General features: G+C 46.7%; 1 protein-coding gene across 3 annotated transcripts in view; it reads right to left on the bottom strand.

Moving 5' to 3' along the window:
* lzts2a (leucine zipper, putative tumor suppressor 2a) overlaps window positions 1-22977 on the bottom strand; it is a 237088-nt gene that overhangs the window by 135843 nt on the left and 78268 nt on the right. For all 3 annotated transcript variants that reach the window (XM_072238886.1, XM_072238887.1, XM_072238888.1), the window contains exon 2: window positions 16481-16559. The gene's annotated coding sequence lies outside the window, so the exon portion shown is untranslated. The remainder of the gene's footprint in view (window positions 1-16480; window positions 16560-22977) is intronic.

The raw sequence follows: 22977 nt of genomic DNA on the forward strand, positions 1-22977 counted from the left end.
CCAACAAAAGACAACTAAAAATCCATAAGAGGGAAAAAGATGAAATATGAGGGCAAACGAGCCAATAAAATAAAGCACGATACTGAAAGTTTTTTTCATAGATAAAGAGTAAAAGGGAGGTAAAAGTTGACATTGGACCACTAGAAAATGATGCTAGTGAGGTAGCAATGGGGGACGAAGAAATGGCAGATGAACTTAGTGGGTACTTTGCATCTGTATTCACTGTGGAAGACACTAGCAGTGTGCCAGAGGTCTGTGAGTGTCAAGAAGCAGGAGTGACTGCTATTGCTATTACAAAGGAAAAAGTGCTAGGCAAATTCAAAGGTCATAAGGTGGATAAGTCACCCGGACCAGATGGACTACATCCCAGAGTCCTGAGAGAGGTTGTTGAAGAGATAATGGATGCATTGGTCATGATCTTTCAAGAATCACTTGATTCTGGCATGATCCCAGAGCACTAGACGATTGCAAATGTCACTCCACTCTTTAAAAAGGGAGGAGGGCAAAAAAAGGAAATTATAGGCCTGTTGGCCTAACGTCACTGGTTGGGAAAATGTTGGAGTCTATTATTAAGGATGAGGTTTTGGGGTACTTAGAGACTAATGATAAAATAAGTTGAAGTCAGCATGGTTTCTGTAAAGGGAAATCTTGCCTGACAAATCTAATAGATTTCTTCGAGAAAGTAACAAGCAGGGTGGACAAAGGAGAGGCAATAGATGTCATTTACTTGGATTTTCAGAAGGCAATTGATAAAGTGCCACACATGAAGCTGCTGAACAAAATAAAATCCTATAGCGTTGCAGGAAACATACTGACATGGATAGAGGAATGGCTGACAGGCAGGAGGTAGTGAGTGGGAATAAAGGGGGCCTTTTCTGCTTGGCTGCCGGTGACTAGTGGTGTTCATCAGGGGTCAGTATTGGGAACGCTACTTTTCACATTGTTTGTCAATGACTTGGATAATGGAATTGATGGCTTTGTGGCAAAGTTTGCAGATAAAACAAAGATAGGTAGAGGGGTAGGTAGTGCTGAGGAAGCACTGTGACTGCAGCAAGACTTAGACATATTGGAAGAAAGGGCAAAAAGTGGCCGATGGAATACAGTGTTGGGAAATGTATGATCATGCATTTTGGTAAAAGGAATAAAATTGCAGACTACTATCTAAATGGGGAAAAGGTTCAAACATCAGAGGTGCAGAGGGACTTAGAAGTCCCAGTGCAAGACTCCCAGATGGTTAATTTACAGGTTGAGTCTGTGGTAAAGAAGGTAAATGCAATGTTGGTGTTTATTTCAAGTGGAATAGAATATAAAAACAAGGAGATAATGCTGAGCCTTTATAAGACACAGAGTATTGTCAACTGTTTTGGACCCCATATCTCAGAAAGGATGTGTCGTCATTGGAGAGGGTCCAGAGGAGGTTCACGAGGATGATTCTGGGAATGAAGGGGTTAACATATGAGGTGCATTTGTCAGCTTTGGGACTGTGCTCACTGGAATTTAGAAGAATGTGTGGGGATCTCATTGAAACCTACTGAATGTTGAAAGGACTAGATAGGGTAGATGTGGAGAGAATGTTTCCTATGGTGGGAGTATTCAGAACTAGAGGACACAGCCTCAAAATTGAGGGGCAACCTCCTAGAACAGAGGTAATGAGCAATTCTTTTAGCCAGAGAATCGTGAATTTGTGGAATAATCTGATACAGACTGCAGTGGAGGCCAAGTCCGTGGGTATATTTAAAGTGAAAGTTGATTGTTTCCTGATCGGTCAGGGCATCAAAGGATATGGCATGAAGGCAGGTGTATGGGGTTGAGTGGGATCTGGGATCAGCCACCAGCCACGATGGAACGGCGGAGCAGACTCAATGGGCTGAATGGCCTAATTCTGCTCCTATGGCTTATGGCATTGTGGTCTTATGGCTTGTCACAGATGGGATGGCAGCAGAGGATGCTGGCCACTCATGAGGTTCCAATAGATTGGTGTGATTCAGCAGGAAAGCCAAAAAAATGTCAAGACAAATTAAATCATACTTCGGCATGCACTATTATTATTACTTACAAGTTTAGTCATGTAAGTCTCAAATGTTGTAGACTGTATGTCTATTGCAGTGTGACAATGCAGCCCCACCACTAGACTCCGGCATCCAATCAGGGTGGTGGTACACAAAAATACACAGAAGCATAATCACGAGAAAATCACTGAAAGCATAATGCCTCTGCTTAAGCTAATGTACACTATAGGGAGCCTATTATTGTGTGATCATTTTATCTTGCTAGCATATCTGGACTACTGATTTGTCAGTATGTTTGGTGCCCCATGTCTTCACAATCTAAAGGCTGCCTTTGAAGTAGACACCATTTATGAACTAGAAGATTCAAATATATAAATCATCCAGGAGGATCAGAGGAGGACAGATCATTAAAATTACACAACAAGCTGTTTTAACCTGGAAGCCAACTTCAGAAAGGATGACGGAAGCAATATTTTTTGATAAATTCTTATGGCAGAGAAAGTTGCAGGGATATTGTGAAAAAGCTGGAGAGGAGGATAACTTCAGAGTCTAGGAAATTGAAAGGAAAGAGTGAAGTTTGTGTCCATGCCAAGCCACTAAGAGCGCCCTGGATGCGGATAATTCTACTGAAGAGCCAGCATGTCCCTCTCCTAGGCTCCGTTGCCTAAAGGTTCAAAATCAGTATCAGAATCAGGTTTATAATCCTGAAACGCGTTGTTTTGTAGCTGCAACACAGTGCAATCTGTAAACGTTACAATACATAAATGGAACAATGAGGTAGTGCTGGTGGGTTCATGGACCAATCAGAAATCCAATGGTGGAAATGAAGAAGCTGTTCTTAAAATGTTAAGTAAGGGTCTTCAGGCTCTTGTACCTCCTCGGTGGCGCTGGCAATGAGAAGAGGTTATGTCCCAGATGGAGAGAGTGCTGGTGCCCGTGATGGAGCTGGCCAAGTCTATAAACTCTTCATTGGAACCTCCTCAGCGGCTGGTGAAGCAAACAGTCAGAATGCTCTCCACTACACCACTGTTGAGATGTGATGGTCTTTGGTGACAGACCAGATCTCCCCAAACCCCTCATGGCGTGCCTTCTTCCTGATTGCTGGCCCAGGGTAGATCCCCTGAGATGATGACATCCAGGAACTTGAAGCTGCTCACCCTTTCCACTGTTGAACCCTCAATGAGGATCGGTGTGCGTTCTCCCAATTTCCCCTCTCTGAGGTCCACAATCAATTCTTTGGTCTTGCTGACATTAACTGTAAAATTGTTGTTACAACACCTAGAGAGCCATGGGTAACAAAAGGTAATTTCTAAAGTAAGTACATGTCAGCACAACATTGTGGGCTGAAAGGCCTGTATTGTGCTGTAGGTTTCCTATGTTTTCTACCACTCAACCAACTGATCTATCTTACACCTGTACGCCACCTCGTTGCCATCTGAGATTCTGCCAACAACTGTCACATCATTGGCGAACTCAACATCAGTAAGACAAAAGAGCTGACTGTGGACCAGGAAGGGTGAGATGAAGGAACACATACCAGTCTTCAGAGGGATCAGAAGTGGAGAGAGTGAGCAGCTTCAAGTTCCTGGGTGTCAAGATCTCTGAGGATCTAACCTGGTCCCAATATATCAATGTAGTTATAAAGGAGGCAAGACAGCAGCTATACTTTATTAGGAGTTTGAAGAGATTTGGCATGCCAACAAATACACTCAAAAACTTCAATAGTTGTACCATGGAGAGCATTCTGACAGGTTACATCACTGTCTGGTATGGAGGGGCTACTGCACAGGACCAAAAGAAGCTGCATAAGTGTGCAAATCTTGTCAGCTCTATCTTGGGCACCAGCCTACAAAGTACCCAGGACATCTCAGGGAGCAGTGTCTCATAAAGGCAGCATCCATTATTAAGGACCTCCAGCACCCAGGGTATGCCCTTTTCTCACTGTTACCATCAGGTAGGAGATAGGTAGAAGCCACACACTCAGTGATTCAGGAACAGCTTCTTCCCCTCTGCCATCTGATTCCTAAATGGCCATTGAATCTTTGGACACTACCTCACTTTTTAAAAGATATTTTTGCTATTTTTGCACTCAAAATCTATTCACTATACATAATTGATTTACTTGTTTATTATTTTTTATTTTATTTATTATTCTTTTTCTCTCTGCTAGATACTGTATTGCATTGAACTGCTGCTGCTAAGTTACATGCCAGTGATAATAAACAGGATTCTGATTCTGAATATGTTTGCTTCTAGGGCAGAAGAAAATCACTGTATTCTGTCCCTTCAGTGAACGGACTTCACAGGAGTCGATCGTGATTAATCAGTGGAAATGAATGTGATCAATTGACAAATTTGCCAATCTCCTTTAAGCAGTGAAGGCTACCTCAGTAAATATATTTAAGACAAGGTTAGATAGACTTTTACCTCAGTAAGTATATTTAAGACAAGGTTAGATAGACTTTTACCTCAGTGAATATATTTAAGACAAGGTTGGATAGACTTTTACGTCAGTCAGTATATTTAAGCTCAAGGTAGGGCAATTAAGGGTGACGGGGGAAAAGACAGGTAGGTGGAGATGAGTCCATGGCCAGATCAGCCATGATCTTATTGAATGGTGGAGCAGGCTCGATGGGCCAGATGGCCGACTCCTGCTCCTATTTCTTATGTTCTTATGTTCTCTAGTCCCTACAGATTCACTCTCCATGTCAGCACAAGAGCAACTTCAGACTCAAGGTGGCCATGAGGAAGACAGCAGCAGCAGCAAGAGGGAGACAGCGGTCATATTGGGTGTGTCAGGGTTGGCAAAAATGGCTGAATTTCAAGGGCAGTATGATGTGACCCAGGAATGATTGTCATTGTTTCTACTCCAATTGAAGCACACCCTACTGGAGAAAAAAAAGCAGTTAACATCTTATTTCCAGGAGTCTCATTATCAAATCTGACTTGATGATGCTGCTGTAGCCCTGTTTACTCTCAGCTTCTCCAGAGCAAGGAGTTCTATTGCACCTTTCCGTATATGACAATAAATGAATCTGAACTTGTTAAAAAGCATTTGACTGTGCTTACTATGTGAGGTGCTGCATAAATACATCCACGACTCATTTGTGTCTGTGTATTTGTATGGCCCCATTTACAACCCTTAGTCCCTTAAATCCACAATAAAAGACAATATTCATTCATCCAGATTTACAATTGGAAGCTGATCACCTTGGGAACAAAAACCCCTGATACCCGTGCCTTCCCTTCAAGAGGCTCTTCTAGAATCTGCATCCTTCAATGAAAGAACCCTGGATGATCACAAGTTGCTCCATCTCCACGTATAGTCACAGACCAATGCACCTGGGTCAGACGTAAGTGGAGAAAGAGAAATTAAAAAGGGAGCACATCTCTCTCTGTGGGCCATGAACAGTTCAGGCACCTCCATCACAACTATGTCGTAGAAATCAGAACATGGCTTATGAAGATAGGTTGAACGAGCTTTGGAGCAAAGGAGGATAAAACATTACTTGATTGAAGTGTACAAGACGATAAAAGGCATAGTGGACAGCCAGAGTCTTTTTCCCAGGAAACTGCTAATACAAGAGGGCATAATTTTAAGGTGAAAGGAGGAAAATCTAGGGGTGGGAATCAGAGGAAGAGAGCAATGGGTGCATGCGATGCAATGCCAAAGGCAGTGGTGGAGTTACATACGGTACATTTGGGGACATTTAAGAGACTTGGGTAGGCACATAGATGTAAGAAAAATAGAGGGTTATGTGGGAGGGAAGCTCTAGGTTGATCTTAGAGTAGGTTAAAAGGAAAGCACAATGTTATGGGCCGAAGGGCCTGTATGGGGCTGTAGTGTTCTATAGTGTATGCTGAAACCTGCCTCCTCAGGTAATTATGTTCACCATCACCATCATGATTGTATGTGTTTGTGAGTTTCTCTCTTTGTATCAGATGGCCTGCATTTGACTGTCTGCTGGCTAGTTTGTATTAGCAAGTCTTCCAAACGAGAGACAAAATTTACGAGGCTAAAGACAGAGCCAAGAGCAAAGGCCTGGGATGTAGGCTGCAGATTCAAATGCTGCTTCTGGGCCTCCCAGAAAGGAAAAGGGTCTGCACGTCACAGCTTTATGATTCATTTTCCTGATTAAGAAGCACAGTCAAACTCACTAAAACGTGGATCAAAATTCCACAGAAATGGGCCATTCATCTCGGATGGTCTTTGCCAACATTTATGCACCAGGAGGCTCTTCCAATCCTCCCTCCAGTCTCGCCAACAAAATGCCCAACATGTCTTCCACCATCTGCTGCTTCGCTTATCCATGCCTCAGACTGACTGTTTGCCAGTGAGTTCCCCCACCGCTGGAGGCTCCCTCCGTAAGTCCTCTACTTCACAGCTCCAGTGACCAAGGTCTGATCCCAACCCCTGCCACTGCCTGTGTGCAGTTTGCACATTCTCCCTGTGACGGCTCGGGTTTCCTCCGATTACTTATTTTGTTTTTGTTTAGAGACACAACATGGCAACAAGGCCTTCCGGCCCTTTCAGCCGATACTAACCAATTAACATGGCAACAAGGCTTCCGGCCCTTTCAGCCGATACTAACCAATTAACATGGCAACAAGGCCTTCCGGCCCTTTCAGCCGATACTAACCGATTAACATGGCAACAAGGCCTTCCGGTCCTTTCAGCCGATACTAACCGATTAACATGGCAACAAGGCTTCCGGCCCTTTCAGCCGATACTAACCAATTAACATGGCAACAAGGCTTCCGGCCCTTTCAGCCGATACTAACCAATTAACATGGCAACAAGGCCTTCCGGCCCTTTCAGCCGATACTAACCGATTAACATGGCAACAAGGCTTCCGGCCCTTTCAGCCGATACTAACCAATTAACATGGCAACAAGGCCTTCCGGTCCTTTCAGCCGATACTAACCGATTAACATGGCAACAAGGCTTCCGGCCCTTTCAGCCGATACTAACCAATAAACATGGCAACAAGGCCTTCCGGCCCTTTCAGCCGATACTAACCAATTAACATGGCAACAAGGCTTCTGGCCCTTTCAGCCTATACTAACCAATTAACATGGCAACAAGGCCTTCCGGCCCTTTCAGCTGATACTAACCAATTAACCTACTAACCCATAGGTCTTTGGATTGACCTGAGTCCTTAGAGCTGACAGCAACAGCACTGACCACTGTGTAGCTGTGACTTTGAAAGAGCAGTTGATAGGTAAAGCACCTGTTAAACTTTTATAGATGCATCCTGGAGTGTATCCGAACTGGTTGCCTCGTGGCCTGGTCAGAAACAGAAAAGCCTACAGGAAGTGGGGAATACAGGCAGAACCCTCCCCACCACTCAGCACATCTACAAAGAGCACTGCCATAAGAAACCAGCATTCATCATCAAGGACACCCTCCGTCCAGGCCATGGTCTCGTCTCACTACTACCATCATGTAGGAGGTACAGGAGCCGTAGGTCCCACACCACCAAGTTCAGGAACAGTTATTACACTTCAACCATCAGACTCCTGGATAACTTCACTCACCTCAACTCCACAAACTACAGCCTCACTTTTAAGGACTCTACATTTTACCTTCTCAGTATTTTGTGTAATATGTACAGTGCCTATAAAAGTATTCACCTCCCCCCTTGGAAGTTTTCATGTTTTATTGTTTTACAACATTGAATCACAGAGGATTTAATTTGGCTTTTTCGACACTGATCTACAGAAAAAAGACTTCCGTGTCAAAGTGAAAACTGATCTCTACAAAGTGATCAAAATTAATTACAAATATAAAATACAAAATCATGGATTGCATAAGTATTCACCCCCTTCAAATCAGTATTTTGTAGATGCACCTTTGGCAGAATTACAGCCTTGTCTGTGTGGATAGGTCTCTATCAGCTTTACACATCTGGACACTGCAATTTTACCCCATTCTTTACAAAACTGCTCAAGCTCTGTCAGATTGCATGGAGATCATGAGTGAACAGCTCTTTTCAAGTCCAACCACAAATTCTCAATTGGATTGAGGTCTGGACTCTGACTTGGCCATTCAAGGAGATTAACTTTGTTGTTTTTAAGCCATTACTGTACTGTGTCGCTTTGTCTGTATGCTTGGGATCATTGCCTTGCTACAAAACAAATCTTGCCTGTGATAAACTCCTGGTTGCATCAGATTTTCCTCCAGGATTTCCCTGTAATTTGCTGCATTCATTTTACCCTCTACCTTCACAAGCCTTCCAGGGCCTGCTGCAGTGAAGCATCTCCACAGCATGATGCAGCCACCACCATGCTTCACAGTAGGGATTGTGTGTTTTTGATGATGTGCAGTATTTGGCTTACACCAAACATAGCGTTTAGTCTGATAGCCAAAAAGCTCAATTTTGGTTCCATCAGACCATAGAATCTTCTTCCAGCCGACTTCACATACCTTCCGGCAAACTCTAGCTGAAATTTTTCAACAGTGGCTTTCTCTTTGCCACTCACATAAAACTGCCACTGGTCAAACAACAGTTACTGTATGCACAGCCTCTCTCATCTCAGCCACTGAAGCTTGTAACCCCTCCAGAGTTGTCATAGGCCTATTGGAAGCCTCCGTCACTGGTCCCCCTTCTTGCAAGGTCACTCAGTTTATGAGGATGGCCTGCTCTAGTCAGATTTACAGCTCTGCCATTTCTTTCCATATCTTAATGATAGACATAACTGTACTCTAAGGGATATTCAGTAACTTGGAAATTTTCTTGTGTCCATCTCCTGTCCTGTGCTTTTCAATAACCTTTTCGCGGAGTTGCTTGGAGTGTTCTTTTGTCTTCATGGTGTAGTTTTTGCCAGGATACTGACTCACCAGCAGTTGGACCTTCCAGCTATGGGTGTATTTTTACTACAATCAATTGAAACACCATTTAACTAATTATGTGACTTGGAAAATCATTGGCTGCACCAGCGATGATTTGATGTGTCATATTAAAGGGGTGAATACTAATGTAATCAATTATTTTATGTTTTAAATCTGCAATTAATTTAGATCACTTTGAAACTCAAGGTAGTATATGGTGAGATATATGTGCCTTGATGAATTTACTTTGCCTTAGATAAACCCCTTTGGTTGCCTCTGCGAAATAGTCAGGTAGTGTAGCAGTTATGGTAAGACTATTAAAGCACTTATGGTAAGACTATTAAAGCACCGGTGATCCAGGTTCAATTCCACTGTTGCCTGCAAGGAGTTTGTGTGTTTTCTCCAAGCCATGATGGTCCGTTTTATTCTCACATTCCAAAATCTATGGGTTACGGTTAGTAAGTAACTTGCCAGTGCCAGGAACAGAGCAACATTTGCAGGCTGTCCCGAGCACATCCCCAGACTGTGTTGGTTGGCGCAAACAACACATTTCACTGTACGTTTCGATGTAAGTGTGACAAATAAAGCTAATCTTTATTTGAGGTGCAATTTAAATGCCAGATGTTGTTATGATTGAAATCACGTTTATACAGTGCAACTGAACCACGGGGACACCATCCAGCAGGGGACGCACTGAAGCTGGAAACAGCATTAACACGGAGTAATTAAAGCAGACGGTGGCAGTGAGCATGATGGCTGCAGGCGGCTGTAATACACAGACACACAGAATGTACCACATCAATATAAATAGGGACGGGGAGAAAAGGGAGAGCAGATAGAGCTAAAGCATATGCCCACACCGGATACCGAATTCTCACGAGCAGAGGTCAAGTTATCAGGCCGACTCCCAAGTTCAGTATTGGTGTAAACAAAGAGATCAGTCACACTCTCAAGCTGCCCAAGGAGTTCTCAGTCAGAGCGGTGGCAGGTCAGATCCTCAGTTACGCCAGACGTTCGTCATTAGAAATTCCATGCGCAAAAGCTTTCCTTCACATTGGAGGCTGTCTCTGCTTGCAGTACAAGCCTCATTCGCTGTTTCCACCATTGATGCTGCACTCAAAATAAGCTTGCTCCAGGATGTGTGTTTGTTCCCTGATCGGTGGTTTTGTACACATCACTGGTACTGCATCACCTCATTGCTGACCAACAGGCATGAAACAACCAGGGCCCAAACACCCCGACTATAGGTTACCAGCACCCATCTCATCTAACATTGTCTGGAACCTGTCTCCTACAGCGGTACCAGCACGCACCCGTGCCCACGCCCTTCGACGTTCCTCACCAGAGCCCGCGTGCACTGACGTTCCTCACCTGTGCCCACACACTGACGTTCCTCACCTGTACCCACACACTGACGTTCCTCACCTGTACCCACACGTTGACGTTCCTCACCTGTACCCACACACCCTGTTCCTCACCTGTACCCACACACCCTGTTCCTCACCTGTACCCACACCCTGTTCCTCACCTGTACCCACACACCGTGTTCCTCACCTGTACCCACACACCGTGTTCCTCACCTGTACCCACACACCCTGTTCCTCACCTGTACCCACACCCTGTTCCTCACCTGTACCCACACACCGTGTTCCTCACCTGTACCCACACACACTGATGTTCCTCACCTGTGCCCACACACCCTGTTCCTCACCTGTACCCACACACCCTGTTCCTCACCTGTACCCACACCCTGTTCCTCACCTGTACCCACACACACTGATGTTCCTCACCTCTACCCACACACCGTTCCTCACCTATACCCACACTGATCTTCCTCACCTGTACCCACAAACACCGTTCCTCACCTGTACCCACACGCCCTGTTCCTCACCTGTACCCACACACCCTGTTCCTCACCTGTACCCACACACTGTTCCTCACCTGTACCAACACACTGACATTCACCTGTACCCACACACCGTTCCTCACCTGTACCCACACACTGACGTTCCTCACCTGTACCCACACACTGACGTTCCTCACCTGTACCCATACACACTGTTCCTCACCTGTACCCACACACACTGACGTTCCTCACCTGTACCCACACACTGTTCCTCACCCGTACCCACTCGCCCTGTTCCTCACCTATACCCACACACACTGATGTTCCTCACCTGTACCCACACACTCTGAAGGACATACCTTTGCAATATTTCTTCAATTAAAAAATGCTGCTCTGGTCTTTCTTTACATGGGATCTGAAAATCAAATCTGAATCCGGGATAACACCCAGGCTTGTTACTTCTGAGTTTACAAGGGCAGCCAAGTTCCCAAGTTTATCGAGTGACAGAACTTGTGGAGCAGAGGACGGGATCTGGGTAGCAGATGGTGCAGCAGGTGTGCTGATCATTTCCCATTCACAGTACATCGGCAAGGAGGCTGCCACTTCCCCAACGACTGATGCAGAGAGATCGCTAACGAGTACCGCAACACTAAACTCCACTGCTCATACTTGTAACCCATCCTCAGAAATCTGAATCTTCCTTCCTTCCTGTCTCTCTTCTTCTACAATCTTCAAGCTGCTTTCGGAATCACTGACGTCCATTAACTGAATTTGAATTGAACTGAATTCGCATACTGGCAATAAAGTGATTCCGATTCTAATCCGTCTCATGTTCTCTCAATATTTATTCTTTGCTTATTTATATTTTGTTGTCTTTTTACTTGCACAGTTCGGCATCTTTTGCACATTGATTGTTAGTCTTGCTGTGAGCACTTTTTCATTTTATGATGTTTGTTTGTATTTACTGAATATACCACAAGGAAATGAATCTCAGGTGTGTATATGGTGACATATACATATACTTTAATAATAAAATCACTATGAAACTTGAACTATGAACAAGAGATTGCAGGTGCTGGAGCTTACCTGACCTGCTGAGTTCTTCCAGTACCTTGTTTGTTCCAGTCAGATGAATCACACCCTGAGTGAAGGGTGCAGCAGATTCTATGGGCACTACAGTCTGCTCTGGCTCCCACAGCCAAGGCTCTCCAGATAAAATCAGCCTCCAGCACCCCTTCACACATGTTAGCCAACGCACTGTGTTCCTGCTGCCTTTTCAATTCCCATTGGCTTAGAACACAGAGCAGTCCAGCTCCTTTCCTCCCACATAACCCATAACCAGACATTTTCTTATACCCAACAGTCTCCTAAAGGCCCCTACTGTGTCAGCCTCTGCCACCACCCCCTGGCACTGCATTCCAGGCACCTGCCACGCTGTGTAAGGAATCTACCGCTGACAGCCGCCTACTCACCCATGCAGAATTCCCTAAAGGTTGGCAGGTTGAATGGGTGGTGAGGAAGGCAACTGGAACATTCATTTCCAGAGGACTAGAATATACAAGCAAGGATGTAATGTTGAGGTTATATAAGGCACTGGTGAGGGCTCACTTGGAGAATCGTGGGCAGTTTTGGGCCCATTATCTAAGAAAAGATGTAATGATATCGGAGAGGGTTTAAAGGAGGCTACGAAAATTATTCCAGGATTGAATGGCTTGTTATATGAAGAGAGTTTCATGGCTCTGGGCCGCACTCACTGGAATTCAGAAGAATGAGGGGTGACCTCACTGAAACCTATCGAACGGTGAACGGCCTCAATAGAGTGGATGTGGAGAGGATGTTTCCAATGGTGGATGAGTCCAGGACCAGAGGCCACAGCCTCAGTACAGAGTGACATCCATTTAGAATGGAGATGAAGAGGAATTTCTTTAGCAGAGAGTGGTGAATCTGTGGAATTCATTGCTGCAGGCAGTGGAGGAGGCATACTAAGTTGGCGTCAGAGCACGGAACATGTCTGGGCTACACAGCACAGCCCTCGCTGATTTGATTTGATGCAAAAAGCGCATTTCACTGAATGTGTCAACGTAGTACATGCCACAAGTAAAGCTAATCAAGTCGCCTCTCACCCTCCATCAACCTCTCAAAGTGTGCTGCTTTGAATGCCCCAGGTTGAAATGAGCTGTGTTCAACCCGAACAGATCCATCTACAACGTGCAAAGATGCAGCCAACCTTAAGTGATTCAGCTGGAAGACAATCCGATCAAATTCTCGGGGATTGTTATCACTTTCTGCTTTTACAATGATAAGTGCTGATCTTCCCTCCCCAGCCCCAGTCCCTGCATGGACGAGGATCTCCTCCACCGAACTCAAGACATGAATTTCCACTAGGTCTGCTCTGTTTCCTGTGCAGAGATGATCAAAGCTGAACTATTACCCCCTGTTATGAGCGGAGTTATCATTAATACTTTGGAATCAATCATCCGGGCTTGTGCGGTTGGGGAGTAGCAGGGAGAAGTCAGCTGGCAGAAAGAAGGGCTCGACTCACTGGTATTCGGAAGAATGAGGACTGACCTCACCGAAACCTATCGAATGGTGAAAGGCCTCAATAGAGTGGACTTGGAGAGAATGTTTCCTATGGTGGGGGAGTCTAAGACTAGAGGGCACAGCCTTAGAACAGAGGGACATCAATTTAGAATAGAGGTGAGGAGGAATTTCTTTAGCCAGAGTACGGTGAATCTGTGGAACTAGTTGCTACAGGCGGCTATAGAGACCAAGTCATTGGGTATATTTCAGGCAAAGGTTGATAGATCTTTCATTAGTCAGGGCATTGACGGACACGGGGAGAAACCAGGAGACTGGAGCTGAGAGAGAAATGGCTCAGTTATGGTGGAGCAGACTCGATGTCCTAAACGGCCTAATTCTGCTCCTATACCTTATGGTCCTAGAGAGCATCTGTCGGTCTAACCTGCCTCTGTAATGTTACTAAACAGAGCAATCACAGCAATTAATGAACTCTTCAATGTCGAAGGTGTATCAGATCGTTGTTACAGTTGCAGAACAATAGAGGCTTACAGCACAGAAACTCTCAGGCTACCTCTGTCTGCCACAACAGGCAGCGTCTCCCTGTGGACACCCATTTTAATCCTACTTCCCATTCCCATTCTGACAAGTCAGCCCATGGCCTCCGCTATTGACGCTCTCAGGTTGGAGGTGAAAAACTTCATATTCCATCTGGGTAGCCTCTAACCCGATGGCATGAACATCAATTGCTCTAAACTCTGGTAAATACTCCTCCCTCTCCCATTTTGGCTTCCTTCTTACCTCACCTTCTTCTGGTGTCCCTCCTCCTTCCCTTTCTCCCATGGTCCACTGTCCTCTCCTATCAGATTCTTTCTTCTTCAGCCCTTTATCTCTTCTGCCAATCAACCCCCAGCTTCTCACTTCATTCCCCGCTCCCCCACCAGCCTAACTTCACCCTCACCTATCACACTAGAGCTTGTGCTCCTTCCCCCCCCCACCCCCACCGCACCGGCTTATTCCAGCATCTCCTCCCTTCCCTCCCGGTCCTGATGAAGGGCCTCGGGCTGAAATGTTGACTGTTTATTCATTTCCATAGATGCTGCCTGACTTGCTGAGTTCCTCCAGCATTTTGTGTGTGTTCTATAGAAACACTATGTCTATACCAGCGATCAACTATCCACTTTCCTAATCTCAGTTACCAGCAATTTTGTTCCTTCAGACTCTCTCCAAATCTTTTACTTCTTGCTGTGCCCTGACTTACCTCCTAACATGTTAATCTCGATCGTCCTTCTCTCCTCCAAACTAAGAGAGGGGTTAAAGGTTGACCTGAATGAATGTGGTTAAAACTTATCACAGAGCGCCAATAGGTTCATCCTAATGCAGAGTGTTCCTGGGATTGTCGGTGTAAATCCATCCCAGCCGAAAGTACTGGAACTGCCACCTGAACGCATGTAATGATGAAGAAAGGCTCAACAACAGAACAGACCAACACTGCACGGATAAAGGCCCTTCAGCTCAAACCAGTCCATGCTGACCCATGGTACCCGGCCAGCTCGTCCCAATTTCCTGCATTCAGCCCGTATCCCTCCAAACCACAAGCTCCTAACCTTTTTATGCAATGGAGCCTTACCACAAACAAGGGGTCTGGGACCCCAGGCCAGGAACCCCTGCTCCAAACCCCTCCATGTACCCATCCAACTCAGGAACCCCTGCTCCAAACCCCTCCATGTACCCATCCAGGTCGGGAACGGGAACCCCTGCTCCAAACCCCTCCACGTACCCATCCAGGTCGGGAACGGGAACCCCTGCTCCAAACACCTCCACGTACCCATCCAGGTCAGGAACGGGAACCCCTGCTCCAAACCACTCCACGTACCCATCCAGGTCAGGAACGGGAACCCCTGCTCCAAACCCCTCCACGTACCCATCCAGGTCAGGAACGGGAACCCCTGCTCCAAACCCCTCCATGTACCCGTCCAGGTCGGGAACCCCTGCTCCAAACCCCTTCATGTATCCATCCAGGTCGGGAACCCCTGCTCCAAACCCCTCCATGTACCCATCCAGGTCAGGAACCCCTGCTCCAAACCCCTCCATGTACCCATCCAGGTCAGGAACCCCTGCTCCAAACCCCTCCACGTACCCATCCAGGTCAGGAACCCCTGCTCCAAACCCCTCCACGTACCCATCCAGGTCAGGAACGGGAACTCCTGCTCCAAACCCCTCCATGTACCCGTCCAGGTCGGGCACCCCTGCTCCAAACCCCTCCATGTACCCGTCCAGGTCGGGAACCCCTGCTCCAAACCCCTCCATGTATCCATCCAGGTCAGGAACAGAAACCCCTGCTCCAAACCCCTCCACGTACCCATCCAGGTCAGGAACGGGAACCCCTGCTCCAAACCCCTCCACGTACCCATCCAGGTCAGGAACGGGAACTCCTGCTCCAAACCCCTCCATGTACCCGTCCAGGTCGGGTACCCCTGCTCCAAACCCCTCCATGTACCCGTCCAGGTCGGGAACCCCTGCTCCAAACCCCTCCACGTACCCATCCAGGTCAGGAACGGGAACTCCTGCTCCAAACCCCTCCATGTACCCATCCAGGTCAGGAACCCCTGCTCCAAACCCCTCCATGTACCCGCCCAGGTCAGGAACCCCTGCTCCAAGCCCCTCCATGTACCCCTCCAGGTCAGGAACCCCTGCTCCAAACCCCTCCATGTACCCATCCAGGTCAGGAACCCCTACTCCAAACCCCTCCATGTACCCATCCAGGTCGGGAACGGGAACCCCTGCTCCAAACCCCTCCACGTACCCATCCTCTCTCACTCTAACTTACTGTCCCTGGATTGGGACCTTTCTACCCCGGTTTCCATCCACCTTATCCATATCTCTCATAATCTTAAGTTCTATCAGATCACCTCTCATTTTGCTATGATCCAAGGAATCAAGGCCTAGTCTGGCCAATTTGGTCCTACAACACAGGCATTCTAGTCTTCACAGCAGTCTCATAAATCCTTTCCACACCCTTTCCAGTTTAACCAGATCTTTCCCATAGGACGGCCAAATCTGTACACATTACCCCAAGAGCAGCCTCACCATCAAGTATGCAATTGCAACAGAACGTCCCGTGCAAAACATCTTCTTCACCACCTTGTCTACCTGTGACGGCACCTTTAATGAGCTGTGTTTTAACTGAGTCGTTAATCATCTGCATGGCTTGAAGGGAAATGCTAACATCAGCAAGGATAAGACAGTTGAGATGGAACCGAGTTTGTGCCCTACCTGTCCCATTCGTGTTTCTCTCACTTTGCTACCGGTCTGTTTGCGAGAGGCCCCTGCAGGACGACATACTGGATGGGATCTGGAAACAGTTGAGAACGAGATGAGTTAGTAAATAGGTTGTAAGATGTTCCGCATTCCTATAGCAACCTTCATCCACCCTAAGAGAATCATTGTGGTATTGTAGCAGCTCATTTGTACACAGCAAGCTCCCACAAACAGCACTGCAGTCATAGCCAGAGGTGGGTAACAGTAGTGCAATGCTTGACAGCACCAGCGATCGAATGATAGGGATTCAATCCCCTCCACGGTTTGATAGGAATTTGTGCGTTCTCCCCGTCTCTGCATGGGTTTCCTCCAGGTGCTCCAGTTTCCCCCCACATTCCAACAAACAGACGTATGGGTTCGGGTTAGTGAGCCATGGGCAGGCTACGCTGACTGGAGACATGGCAACACTTGTGGGCTGCCCCAGCATATACTCTGACTGTGTTGGTCATTGGCGCAAATAGCGTGTTTCACTCTACACTTCGATTTTCCAATGTACGTGTGACAAATAAAGCTGATCTTAAAATCTACTGTTTATCCGCCTATTTCTAACAATGCTTGAAGAAAGCTTGGTCAGGACTTCAGGGACAACTCCCCAATATTTTCAAAATAGAGCACCTTTTGTAAACTTTAACTCCAGCCGGGAGATGCACAGGGGTTCGGTTAATTTAATTCCCTGAAAGTTGCAATCTGAAGAACAGATGTAATAATGTCATTCAAGAGGCACTTTGTTGGGCAGAATATCCAAGGAATAGAGGGACATGGATCCTGTGTCGGCAGAAGACATTTAGTTTAATATGGCATCATTTTGCCTGCTGCAACAACAGGACTACAACAGACACAACCTCACTGGCTCTACGTTCTGTTTTAGAGCACCTAGACAACGGCAAAACGTATATCAGGGTGCTCAGCTTTCAAAGCCATTCTCCACTGAGTACTAATTACCATCCTTTTAAACCAGGGCCTCTGTACCTCCATCTGCAACTGGATCTTCAACTTCCTCATCAGGAGACCACAGTCAGTACAGAACGTGACGACATCTCCTTGTCGCTGACTATCAGCACAGGTGCAACTCAAGCACCGTTCAAAACTCCGTCTATATATTCACTGATGACACTTCTGATGTTGTTAAAATCTCAGATGGCAACAAGGAGGTATAATTGGCTGGTTAAGTGTTATCACAACAACAAAATCACACTTAACGTCAGCAAAATCAAAGAACTGATTGGGGACTTCAAGAGGTAGAAATCAGAATACACACACTCATTCAGGGGTCAGCAGTGGGAAGAGAGACAGCTTCAGTTTCCTGGTTGTTAACATCTCAGAGGACCTATCCAGAGTCCAGCACATTGATGAAGTCACAAAGAAGACATGCTAGAGGTTACACTTCATTAGAAGTTTGCGGAGATTTAGTATGTCACCAAAGCCTTTTGCAAATTGCTGCAGATGTCCGGCGGAGAGTATTCTGGTTGAGTGCCCCACTGCCTGGCATGAAAGTTCCAATGCACAGGATCACAAGAGACTAAGCCAGATTCATCGCGGGTCCAACCCTCCCTCCATCCAGGACACCTTCAAGAGATGGCGCTTCAAGAAGACAGCATCCTTCATTAAAGACCCTCACCGCCCAGGACGTGCCCTCGTCTCATTAGCACCATCGGGGAGGAGGCATGAGAGCCTGAAATGCCACAGCAATGATTTAAGAACAGCTTCTTCCCCTCTGCCATTAGATTTCTGAATGGTCCATGAACATCACTGCATCATTCCCCTTTCACACTTCTTCATCTTTGGAACTTGTAGTATATTATTTTTACATCTTGCACTGTACTGCTGCCACAAAACAACAAATTTCATAGCACAGGCAGGTGACAATAAACCTGATTCAGAACCAGCAAATACTCACTGGGGAAAGGACCTCCCTCTATGTAATACTTGTTACATACACCTGTTAGGGTGCATTCTCCAGTTACCTTACAAGGTAACAGTAGCCTTCAGACAGGAGCAGATGTCATCAGGTGGTTCCCAACCTTCACCAAGTGTTTCGACACTTAACCACGACACTTTCTAGTTGGTGGGCTGGCAGTGGTGGCCAAATCACTGCCCATCTGCTCCTGGCTTCCAGCTTCCCTCCTCTCGCCTACTCCAAATCCAACAAGAGGCTCGTTCTGCCTCTTCCCCCATCCTACAAGCTGCTTGTTTTTTGCTCCTTTCGTCCAGGCCCAGATCTGACAACAACTGCCATGTTGATTTGGCTGGGAAACCTCTGCAGCCGATCTCCACAGGGAACAACCATGCCTGCCATCCCTTGTCTTTACACTCCTGCACTAAGGGCTGGTACTTCAAGGCCTTTCTCTCATGGGCCTCTTCCCATCCCTCCTCCCATGGCACAGTCAACTCAACCAGAATTATTTTCTTGTCTTCAGTTGACCACAGTACAATGTCCGGGCGTAGGGTCGTGTGCACCACATCCGGGAACTTCAACCTCCTTCCCACATCGACCCTCATCTCCCAGGACCTGGCCATTAGCAGCAGACTGGGCTTTGGTTGTTTGGTTACGAAAGGCCTGGCTCCCTCTTTGATGAAGGTGATGGCTTCCCTCAAATCTGTGCCAGCCGTCCTCTTCTTGCATCTCTCCCACTCTAGTGTGTCAGCAAGAGCCAGAAGCATCTTATCATGGCACCACCTGTACCGTCCTTGAGTTAGAGCTGCTTTACACCCGGACAGTATATGAGCCAGTGACCCCTTTTGACCACAGAGCTTACAGTTTGGGTCCCAGGATTTCACAGGCAGTGGAACAAGGGTCCCAGGGTGCCTGGACAAAATGGGATCTGTCTAAGCGCAAGATCTCATGGGCAGAATTATGGAGACTGGAGCCCTTCTGTATTTCCTTCCTCTTGTGATCCGTGTATGACACCCTTCCTTCACCATTACATCTGTACACATGGGGGATGAGAGAGGACTTACACTGTGATATCATTTCATGCAGCAAGACCAGACTCGGATATCAATGTGCCGTGCAAAACTATCATCTCGCTGGGCAAGAGTTCCACAACTCAACACCAAGGGTGTGACGAATAGTCATTAAACCTTTCACTTGGCTTCCTTTGTGGGTTTCATTTAAAGAGGCTTTGATGTTGACAACATAATCATGGCTCATATTCATAAAGCTGGAGTGTATTCAGTACACTCTGAAGTGCCGATATCTGCCCTTTATCAGCCCGACACAAGCTCTAGTTAAGAAGACCTCCCACACAGATGAGTACCTCCGTGGTTAATCAGGGAGGTCCCAGAATCAGAACGAGAATCAGCTTTATTGTCACTGACACATGTCGTGAAATCTGTTGCTCCGTGGCAGCAGTACAGTGCAATACAAAATATAAATTGCAGTAAGTATTTTAAAAATAAAAAGTAGTGCAAAAAGACAGCAAAATAGCAAGGTAGTGTTCATGAGTTCATTAACCATTCAGAAATCTGATGGCGGAGGGGAAGAAGCTGTTTCTAAACCATGGAGTGTGTGTTTTTAGGCTCCTGTACCTCCTCCCTGACGGTAGTGACAGTGAGGGTCCTTCACGATGGACCAGGCATTAACTTTTAAAGATGTCCTTCGTGGGGAGGCCAGTGCGCAGGATGGAGCTGGCTGAGCTCATGACCTTTTGCAGCTTTTTCCAATCCTGAGCAGCGGCCCCTCCACACCAGACCCTGAGGCAACCAGTCAGAATGCTCTCCGTGTATAAATTTGCTGGTCTTCGCTGACGTAGCATATCTTCTCAAGCTCCTAGGGAAATATAGCCGCTGCCATGCCTTCTTCATAATTGCATCGATGTGTGGGGCCCAGGATAGATCTTCAGCAGTGCCCACACCAGGAATGTGAAGCTGCTCACCGTTCCCCAGCTGACCCTTCGATGAGAAGTGCTGTCGGGCCTCTGGCCGGGCGTGAGAGGTGTTACAAATCAGCCAGTCTCCAAAGTGCTCACAAATTGAAGAAGGCAGGTGAGATTCCACCTTTTGCAACAAGTGGGAGAGACCTAAAAGAGATAGGTCTTGGATGAGTGTGCTGCCAGGTCCGTCAGGGTTTTCACTGGGTGCTGCAGCTTCCTCTCACGTTCCAAAGACATGGCACCAGAGAGGTTATGGTACCTTGCCCACATGCTGTTATTAGAGTGATGGAACCTGGGGAGAGTTCGATGGGACAAAATGGGATTAGCATAAGATGGCTGCATGAAGGTCAGCACAGACTTGATGGCTGAAGGGTCTGCTGCCTCGCTCTGTGAGAAATGGGCTTTCAGAAAGATGCCTAGATCCCGGCGAGGGGGTGAGGGAATTTGCAGGAATCAGGGGCTTCAGACCTGAAGACAGAAGGCAGAGCACCTCGAGGAAACCCACACGGTCACATGGAGAACAAACAAACTCCCTACAGACAGCAGTGGAATTGAACCTGGATTGCTGGCGCTGTAACAGCGTTACGAGAATTTGAAAGACTGACCACCCTCCAGGAGAAAGGCACTCAGCATTTAGCCATTACTTTTAAACAGTGACCGTGAGTTCAAGGTTCCCCCCCTCCACATCCACCAGTCGAGACCCTTCCAGACAAGTCACCCCTCAATCTCTGGAACTCCCACTGACTTCTAGCAGTGCTTCAGCTCCCAGCGACTGGCGCCTCTTGCGTACAAAGCTAACCCTGTCCAACACCTCCTCACGTGCCAATCTGCCCACGATAATTATTAGACCAGGAAACTGCTTCTGCATTGCTCCCAACATTTCTACATCTTTGCTTTAATAACAAGACAACGGCAGCGCAACACTATTACAGAATCAGCGGCCCCGGTTCAGTTCCTGCCAGTGTCTGCAAGGAGTTCCCAAATTCTCCCTGTGACCGTGTGGTGCCCTGGTTTCCTCCCACAGTCCAAAGATGTAGGGTTAGTGTAAGTAAATTGTGGGCATGCTACACTGGCGCCAAAGCATAGCTGCTTTGATTTGATGCAAATTACCCATTTCACTGTATTTTTGATGTACGTATGATAAATAAATCTAATCTTATCTTAGAATCATGTTTATTGTCACTGGCGTTGTGAAATATGCTCAAACTGCTGGAGGAACTCAGTAGCTAGGCAGCATTACAGTCAACATTTCGGGCTGAGACCTCGTCTCGGCCCAAGACGTCGACTGTTTCCCCTGCAGCATCCTGCTCTGGATTTCCAGTATCTGCAGATTTCCTCCTGTTTGTGAAATATGCTGCCCTCCGGCTGCAGGGCAGTGTACCACATACAAATGACCGTCAATTATTAGGGGGTGTGGGATCAGTTGGTGATCTTCCAAGTGATGAGCTGAATGGCCTCACTTTGTAATGTTGCAATCAAACATCTGAAAGGCATTTGAGCCTGAAATGAAACCTCCTTCCTGAACACACAGGCGGAAGGATTGAGCCCAAGATGGAAGGATTGACTGGTATGTGGATTAGCAGGGGAAGGGCTGCGGGGAATTGCTTAAGGCTTAAACTATTAATTGTAACTGATCCGGGGATCAGAGAATCTGAATTCTCCCCATTGTATTTCTCAGATACCATGGCAAACAAAGGACTCACATTTCTACTCAAAGTCACTACGGGAACTTCCGATGAATGAATGGGATTGAAATACCTGCCAGGTCTTGTCACTCCCTAATCTTAATACCTAGTCATCCTTCGGTGTACCTGTACTCCAGCATCACCCCTTCACCTACCCTGGTCACAAACTCTGGAATGATCCCACCCTGACAACCTCTCACCTTAAAGATTGTAGAGGTAGATACCGTGGAGAGCATCACTGCCTGGTAAGGAGGAGCCGCTACACAGGATCAGAAACGGCTGCAGGGGGTTGTAATCTTAGTCAGCCCCATCATGGGCACCAGCATTCCCATCACCAAGTCCAACATCAATGACACCTTCAAACGACAATGCCTCACGAGATGGTCCCATCACCAAGTCCAGTATCAAGGACATCTTCAAACGACAATGCCTCGCGAGATGGTCCCATCATCAAGTCCAGTATCAAGGACATCTTCAAACGACAATGCTTCATGAGATGGTCCCATCACCAAGGACACTCAACACCTGGGACATCCCTCTTCTCATTACTACCATCAGGGAGAAGGCACAGGAGTTGAAAACACACACTCGAGGTGAAGCAGCCATCCACCATCTAGACTGCCGAATGGTCCAACAACACTACCTTATTATTTTGCTCTCTTTTTGCACCATTTGTTAATTCTTTTATACTTCTGATCAAAACTTATAATTTTTATGCATCGCACTGTGCTGCTGCCACAAAACAACAAATGTCATGGCATCTGTCAGCGACAGTCAACCTGATTCTGATTCGGGTTCTCTTTCAAATCGACCTTCCCAACGTTGTAACTAACGTGCCTGCATCATGAAGTCCAGCCTTTGTAACAGCCCAGCAGCCTCTCTGCCTCCTAAATAA

Source organism: Mobula birostris, chromosome 21 (genome assembly GCF_030028105.1).
Source record: "Mobula birostris isolate sMobBir1 chromosome 21, sMobBir1.hap1, whole genome shotgun sequence".
In the NCBI taxonomy this organism is placed as follows: domain Eukaryota; kingdom Metazoa; phylum Chordata; class Chondrichthyes; order Myliobatiformes; family Myliobatidae; genus Mobula; species Mobula birostris.